At 41.1% G+C, this 8,100-nt stretch overlaps 1 protein-coding gene across 1 annotated transcript in view; it reads right to left on the reverse strand.

The window, feature by feature from the left end:
* Positions 1-3,664, reverse strand: part of GRAP2 (GRB2 related adaptor protein 2) — a 40,963-nt gene extending 37,299 nt beyond the window's left edge. Inside the window, exon 1 of the mRNA XM_075752185.1 lies at positions 3,492-3,664. The gene's annotated coding sequence lies outside the window, so the exon portion shown is untranslated. The remainder of the gene's footprint in view (positions 1-3,491) is intronic.
* Between the last annotated feature and the right edge of the window lie 4,436 nt (positions 3,665-8,100).

Here is an 8,100-nt window from a genome sequence, read left to right on the forward strand (position 1 = left end):
ATTCTTAGCAAGCTTATTCCTCAAAGGTTAGTCTCCTCTGCTTAGATGTTATTTAAATGGTACTTTAGCATGGTTCTCTAATCAGCAGAACAATTAAAAAAATGTAAAGCTACAGGAAGAACTCAGACCTTTCCAAAATCACTTTTTTTCATTCTTCTCATCTATTTTAAATCCTTCTAGAAACAGTATTTACAGCAATTATGCTTCAGAGACAGCGTTCTGGGCTAAAGCCCAGAAAAATAAGATGCCCTTCCTCTCACCTGGATTACCCAGTTGGGTAAGCTTAACAGCTGTGGGACAGTAGTGACCACACATCGGAAGCATCTGAATAAAAGCATCAACCCACTAGAATGGCTATATCATGGGAATCAGTTTGTACCTTGAAGCATGAAGACTATAGTACATACACTTGTTACCCTAGTTAATATCACTACCAGTTCTAATCATGTTTGTGCAAGTCTCTCTCTCTCTTTCCTCCCTCTTTTAAAAAAGTGCTTATTTGAAATCATATTTAAAATTAAACTGTCACTATAAATTGCGGAAACAAGGCAGCATTGTCTAATGATGAAGAAAGAAGATCAAGAATCCAGTTTCCAAGCCCAGCTCAGCTGTGCATCTCTGGGCAAGTCATTTCACCTCTCTGCTGTAGGACACATCTAAAAAGTACAGTGTGGCCATATGTGGAGATATTTAAATGGAATAGGGTACCAAAAGCCATAAAGCTGGATTCTCAGGAGGCCAGTTAATTTTTGCAGATTGTCAAATTAGTTAAGCTAGTATGGCTTTAGTGCCTCTGTCATCTCAATGTCATTACATTCATGTACCTGGGCCTGATTATAGTGATAAAGTGAGAGCATTCAGACACACCTGTCTTAAGGGCAAATGGGTAAAATGCCCATCAATAGGCAAAAATGTGCGTAGACATTAAGACGAAAGGCTTATAGAGGAAAGGCAAAGTTACTGCCATATAACCCCTGACGGTAATATAGTTCCTTTGCTGCTGCCCAAACGTACAAGGAATGGTGGAAAACTAAGCTGAACTAAGACGTCCCCTTCAAGGGAGCTGCAAAATAAAGATTTTTGAAAGATATCAAGGGATTTATGGATACCATTTGTGCTGACTGGAATATGGCTTGCAGCCAGCCCTAAGCTTCTGATCAAGTATGTGACAATCATTATATTGTGTATAGCAATTTGAGGAACTGAAAGAAGACAGAATAGCTATGTTTCTCTTAAACCAAGACCAGAATCTGGAGAGAAGGGAGAAAGGTAGAGGAAGATGGGGTCTTATTATATTGTAAAAAGTAAAGGAACTAAAATGACCCCCAAAGACATAGGCATATCAAGTGTTGATAGCAATACTTCATTACTGGTAAAACATATGGCATTTTCTCAGCCACAGTGGGTAGGCCCTTCTGACTAATATCAGAGACTGAACTTGCCAGTGAGTGTATTTTATGGTATATATCTTACAGCTCCACTAACAGGAGAATTTTAAGTGAAAATACTGTTAAGGGAAGAAACATAGTGAAGGGAACTAAGATCATTTTCATTATGTCGGGCAGTAAAAATAAACCAAAAGAGACTGCTTACAGCAGTAGTTCCAGACCTGTGGCTTAATAGCAACCTTTTGCCTGCCGAACTTCTAGATACTGCTTGTGGCCACAGAAAGCTGCTGTCAAGCTGCAAATTGATGGAGAAGGCAAAGTATATCGTTGTACAGAAGGCATTACATCCTCACTGCTGTTGCCCTTGAATCAGCAAAAACTGAGGGCACTGGTGTATGGTTGCAAGAGTAGAAGGTAAAAGTGGGGGAAAAAAAGAAATTCTGTGTGATTATGTAAAGGAAGACATAGTTTGAAGACAAAAGTGATGTCTTTTATTAGAGTAATGGCTATAACTTCTAAAAACCAGACAAGCTTGCAGACACGCTATACTTTCTGCAAATTTATGTAAAAAGTTGTAAGAGATTGGGACAGACAGCTAACTTGAGCAGCAAAGCCCTCATTCTCTGGGAATCATACAAAATTATATCTTGTGAAAGACCAATTTTTGTTTTGCCCAGGCAGATCCCCCAATCTTAACAATTTTAGGAGATGTGTGCGGAAGGGAGTGGTAGAGATGAAAATAACTTCAAAACCCATCTAAACTACACTAAGTTAAGTTTAGCGTGTACATTTCACATTGCCTACCCATCCATCTCCAGTTTATTCTGCTTTCTTGATAAAAATGGGGATGACACACAGCGCTATTTTGTGTTTAATCTCTTAGCTGTGGGATTGTCAAGTTTGGATGGAACAAAGAAACGTAAGTAAATGTCACTACATAGGAAAGTAAGGGGAATTGCTTCACTGGGACACCAACAGCATTTTTCAGTGAGCCACTATTAAGGGAACATATTTTCTCCATGTCTCTTCACCAACTCATTTCACCGTCACATCATAGCCATGGTTTATGTCCTATTCAGAAACCTGGGAGCAGAGGCTAAAGCATGGGCATCTCTCTCCCTCCACTTACAAGTGGATGACTGGCATTGCTAGCTGCATCACCTACAGTCTTCTATGCCAAAACATAACTGGTGGGCAACTCTTTCTCATCCCAAAACCCAGCTCCTCCTGCCATGCCCATTTACTAAAAATTCAGTCATGATAAAATCTTTTTTCTCCAGACAAATATAGATGTGACAGCTTCTGCTGCTGGTGGTGGTGAAGAGTTTAGATTATTATTTTTTCTAAGAAAATTTTGTGCTCATAGGGTGTTATTATATCATGTCTTGGATACTGATGCCCTTTTGCTCACAGCTTAACTGCAAGGCAAATCAACCATTATGAGCTTTCTCTATACACATAAACACACATGAAACACACACAGATCTTGCCATACAGCTCTATAGCACACCATTCTAAAGAAATGTCTCATAACAATACTGCATATTATGCTTACAATGCATCAAAAAGCTTTATAAGAACATTAAAAAGCAATTGAGGAGAAATGACATTCATGCCTAGCCCCTTGAGACCCCACCACATTCCACTGCAGACACCAAAAGGAGGGTCAATGATGCCAGATCTACAGTTGCCAGAAGCATTTTTCTTTTTAGCCATCTTGCCCCAGTTGGTATGATCACACTGGGTGTCTCAGACACACAATAGTCTGATGTCTGTCAGAGCAACCTTAAAGCTTTGGGGAAATCTGAATATCTCTTTGTTTTGTGCTTCTGACTGAAAAAAATAAAAATAAAAATTACCCATTCATTATTTTCTTTGCACTGTTTCAATAAATACGCTCCTTCTGAGCACAGTCCTGATCCCCCACTGACAAGGAGAAAAACTTGATGCACCTGCAGTGGAAATGAAAACACACTAAATCTTGAGCCTTGCAGCTAAGACCTTACTTGTTTAACTCTGCAGAAAATGTGATGCTAATTTAGGCAATGCATCTACCCTTAGAACTTCATAGTGAAAGAAGCAAGCAGCTGAGCAGATCTGTACCTTTGAGGCAGGTGGATGCACTCTGCTGTTTCAGGATCTGTGTGGAGCCAAAGCAGTGGGGAATGGCACGAGTCTCATAACAAGATAATCAACTCGCCTACTGTCTTCAGAGCAAGTGCTTAGCAAGGGCTGAAGTCTGTGGAGCCATGCGGGACACGCAAGTCTTCGCCACTGCATCTTTGTCTCTCCCTCGTGAAGCACAGCCAATCAAGCCGGCAGGGTGCAAACCACAGACCATGCAGGAACTCACAGGCACCGTAGCTTACCGAGCTGGGTGTGGGACTCAGCTTAGTGTGGTTTTACTCTCTTACTGGAAGGGTTACAGCTGCTCTAGAGCAGTTTCACTGAATGCTACAGCTGTTTGCTGCCTCAGCTGCATGTCATACACTGGGGCACCCCATAACTTGCTCAACGCTGTTATTTAATAAATCTGTCTGAAAAGCACTGGCTCCTTTGGAAACAAGTAGTGATCCCCAGGAGCAAGCCATCAAAGGTCTCCTAAAATGTGCCCTCTTCTCTGATATGGGGTGACAGCGGTGGTCACAAGCTATCAGCATTTGAACTTGTGGAGCTCCTCTCGTGCCACACACCCCGTTTGACATGACAGAGTCCACATGTGCATACACACTGTACCCATATGTGAAGATGTGCTTCCATCTCTGGAAGCAAACACAGGCAAATACAAAGACCATCTTGTGCCTGTGTAGGCACAGGCTAACAGGGAGTTGATGTAAGAACAGTTCTGGATTTCATCACGTTCTGTGATTAGTGTGAACCAGGAAGCTGTCTTCAAGCTATGAGAGAAGAGGTATGAAAATCTGATTAAGGACACAGAAAAGGCACATTTGCCTCCTCAGTTTAGTCACTAGCAAGGGTGTCTCACAGGAGGCTGCTGGCCTGGACCAGGCAACTGATCTACCCAAAGCCGCGATGATTTGTGTGGGCAACACCTGTGCTATGGCTCTTTCAGATGGCAAAATATTTATGGACCACATAAATGCCACAAAAATAAAACTATAATTAAGGCTTTCTCCTCAGGTGAATAAAGGCTGAAAAGACACTGCCGGGTTACAGCAGTAAACCATCCCTCTCACACCTCTGTCAGTTCCTCTTCCCGCCACACCTACAGAAAATAGCAGGGGTCTCCTGTCCCCCACGCAGGGGCTGGTGAGAAAGTTGATTGGGTAATAAAAGGAAGCGGTGGGCTTAAAAAGCTGATTGACAGCAGCTCTTCAGGAATGAGGAATGCTTGGAAGCAAGGGAGGGGTGGGGCTTGAGGAGTGATTGATGCCCATCTGAAGGCAAGACCCCTATGGGGGCAGGGAGGGCTGTTTGATAGCATTCTGATGGGATTGGGAGATAAAGGGGAGAGGGGCGTGTTTGCAGGTGATTGGCAGGAGTTTGGATCTCCTAGTGAAAAGGTTACCCAACAGTGACGGCTGTTCAGGCTCCCTGAGGAAACGGGGAGGAGGAATAAGACGGCTGGTCCTGGTGGTATGAGCCTGACTGTGTGTCCTCATCTGTGTCAACCCTATTGGTAATTAACCCCCCACACTAATTACACTGAGGCTAGAGTTACCCCTGATCCATGCTTCTCCTGTCCCTGCTGGAGCTTGGCCTCCCAAAAGGCTGTTTTCCTCTCATCTTCTCGGCCCTCAGAGCTCCAGTCCTTCCTCCTGCAAGGGGCCAGCTGCGGACATGGGCGATCGGGAAACTGGTTGCTGCTGGAGAGCAGAGAGTTCCCTTAGGAAACGTGGCCCTTGGCCTGGCCTACGGGCTGTCTGGTGCTGTGCCCACAGCAGTTAGCACCAGGCATTTCAGAGAAAAGTAAAAAGGAATTGACATCAAGTGAAATTTCTCCCTGCAGTCATAACTTTAAGACCACTTAAAATCATAGCCTAAAAACATAATCTAAATTCTGTCTGGTAGATGGTAAGCCAGGAAAGGACCATTTGCTGCAGCTGAAATAGATTTATAAATTATCAAGTTCTTGAGTCAGTGAGATCCACACACCCTGATTTCTTGAAGCCACTTTTCTTGACTTTGTACCAGTTTGAGGATCTGGGTGGGATTCCATTTTCTTGAGAGTGGTTCGGAGCCTGACCAAATGATCTGTGCTTTTTCCAACAAGCTGCTCAAAAGCAGCTGAAAAAAAATATGTTTTAACTCCTAATTATTGTTGGCAGTGAAGAACAAGCAGCCAGGTTGCTCAGGTTCAATCTGTGTCCCTCAAAAGTGTGCAGGTGTTACAAAAAGAAATCGGCAAAATTTTATTGATAATGTTGAAATGTCTAATATTGACAACAAGTATTATTAATCATATCTTTTGTCCAAAAAGCTACAGAGAAGGATTAATGTGGTTTATGAATTTCTATTACATTACTACTTCGCCATTTTTAATGGTTTAAATACTTCCAATATGAAATGTTCCGATTTTTCAGCTTAAAACATCTCTTTATCTCAAAATTTACTTTGAATAAAAAGGTAAAAACATTAAAAAAATATTTTTGGGCAAAACACAACTTTCCATTTGGCCTAAGACAAAATACTCTCAACTGTTCAGCAAAAATATTTTTTGTTTTGTCTTAGAGACTTCAAGCTTGGAAACAAGCTAAAAATTAGTTTTATCTATGCAGCATTGTAGCACTAATCACACAAGAGTTCGCTCAAGAACAGAGGCACAGAATGCCAAGAATCAAATGCTGATGTCTTGACTACTAAACTAAGACCTAAGCAGTGTTCAGCTTCATTCATATGACATGATTTGTCTGACATTAACTGACAAACAAAAGCAAAAGATGGGAAATTAATGCATGGCTATGTCCAGGCTTCAGGCCTTGTATAGTCTCAATGGCTCAATTTGAGTATTATTTAAATGTGAACTTCTACCAAATTTTACATTTCAGGGTTGGGGATTTTTGTTGTTTTGTTGGGTTGGTTGGTTGTTTTGTCAGAGGAGGACATAGCATTTTAGGCTAATAGCTTGTTTTAGTTATGATTCAACCATATTGACATATCTTATCCCGAGCACATCCTAGCCTTTTAGTGTCTTAGAGTACTGGATAAATAACTACATCTGAGCATTAAAAGTATATGATTTGTCCATGTAGAAGTCTTGTGTGGTATTGCCCCAAAAATACTTGTAATGCCACGTCACCGTAGTACATTCCTTTTACACGTCTGAAATGTTCCTGAGCTTCTGAAGTGAGGAGGAAGTCTGTGCTAATATTGTTCATGTTGTTCTTTTCGTATGTTTATAGAACTTCAAGCTGTTATTCTCGAACTTTTCACCATTTACTAAAAACATAAATACAGAAGAAAGCATGTCATGCTCTGCTTGTTGAGAGCACACCTCATCAAAATCCTAGACCTACAAAAATTAAACCAAGTGGGGACCAAGCTAAGGAAAACATGGGTACTAAGTTTTCTGTTAAAGCAAGTTATGATTGCAGAAGGATTATCTAATCGACTTGTAAAACAGAGCAAATCAACATATGTTGGCTGCCATATAGCCAGTGTCACAGTGCAGCTCTGACACACACAGAAACATAGAAAGGCAAAAGAGGAATCTCATGATTGAACTATTTAATAGCTTCATTGAAACACATGAATCAGTGTCTCTCAGCAGGAGACAGATAAAAATGGACTCCATTTGAAGTGCAAACAACAAAGAGACACAGGGAGTTGTAAAACATACAGCACCCTCCTCATAAAGATCCCACTTTTTCTCAGTTCCAAGTGTTTGCAACTGTCTCTCCCTGTGAAATCTTAATTAAACCAATATATTTCCCATCTAAGTCATTTGAAGATGTGCATAGTTTGATAAAAAGGTTAATTAGCTCTATTCTTTAAAAAATTAAAAAGGTACCATTTTGATCTTTTGCTTGAAATTCACGCCTATCGTTGCATTGGGGAATATTCCTCAGTGGTAGCTAGCAGACAGGAAAAGCATGCTCGTAAGTGGGGCTGTGAGGAGGGGGCTCAGATGGAAAACAAACATTTATTATGAATTTTAATATTTTTTACCTTTTGTGCTCATAATGTGTATTACAGATTGTCTTTCTTCTTGAGGCTGGGTGTTTGTCACGCTTGAAATCAAATTGATACATGATGAAGGCGGACCTTTCTCTGGTGACTCAGCTGGGAATTGCACAGAAATCTACCCAGCCTGATGCTAACTAATAAAAGGAAGGGAGGGGAACAGGAACATCTCATAAAGCTGTGAAATGACAATTCACAAGCATAATTTAAATCATTTGGAAGCTGCATTCCCTTTTTATGCTATTACTGCATTGACTAAAATGCACCTCCTATTGAGTATACCAGCTGTGAGAGCTGACAGATCCAAGCTGATCAGCCTAGAAACACTGTTGTTACAGTTTAGCAGAGCAATTCACAGACAAATGGAAGCTCTTGTTTTAATTCCTTCACCTCGCTGCTCTTGTTTAGAGCCCTTCAACAATTCCGTAGACAGAAAGGTTGCAGTAGATTGACATGAGACATTTCCTTCCCTTCTCCCTAGTTGCAGATATAGTCCTTTTGCTGTACGTAACTTTCACTGGATCTGACATTTGCATTTGGATCTTGTTAGAGGTGTGTTCAAAATGCT

The sequence above is a fragment of the Balearica regulorum genome, chromosome 1, assembly GCF_011004875.1.
Source record: "Balearica regulorum gibbericeps isolate bBalReg1 chromosome 1, bBalReg1.pri, whole genome shotgun sequence".
Taxonomy (NCBI): Eukaryota; Metazoa; Chordata; class Aves; order Gruiformes; family Gruidae; genus Balearica; species Balearica regulorum.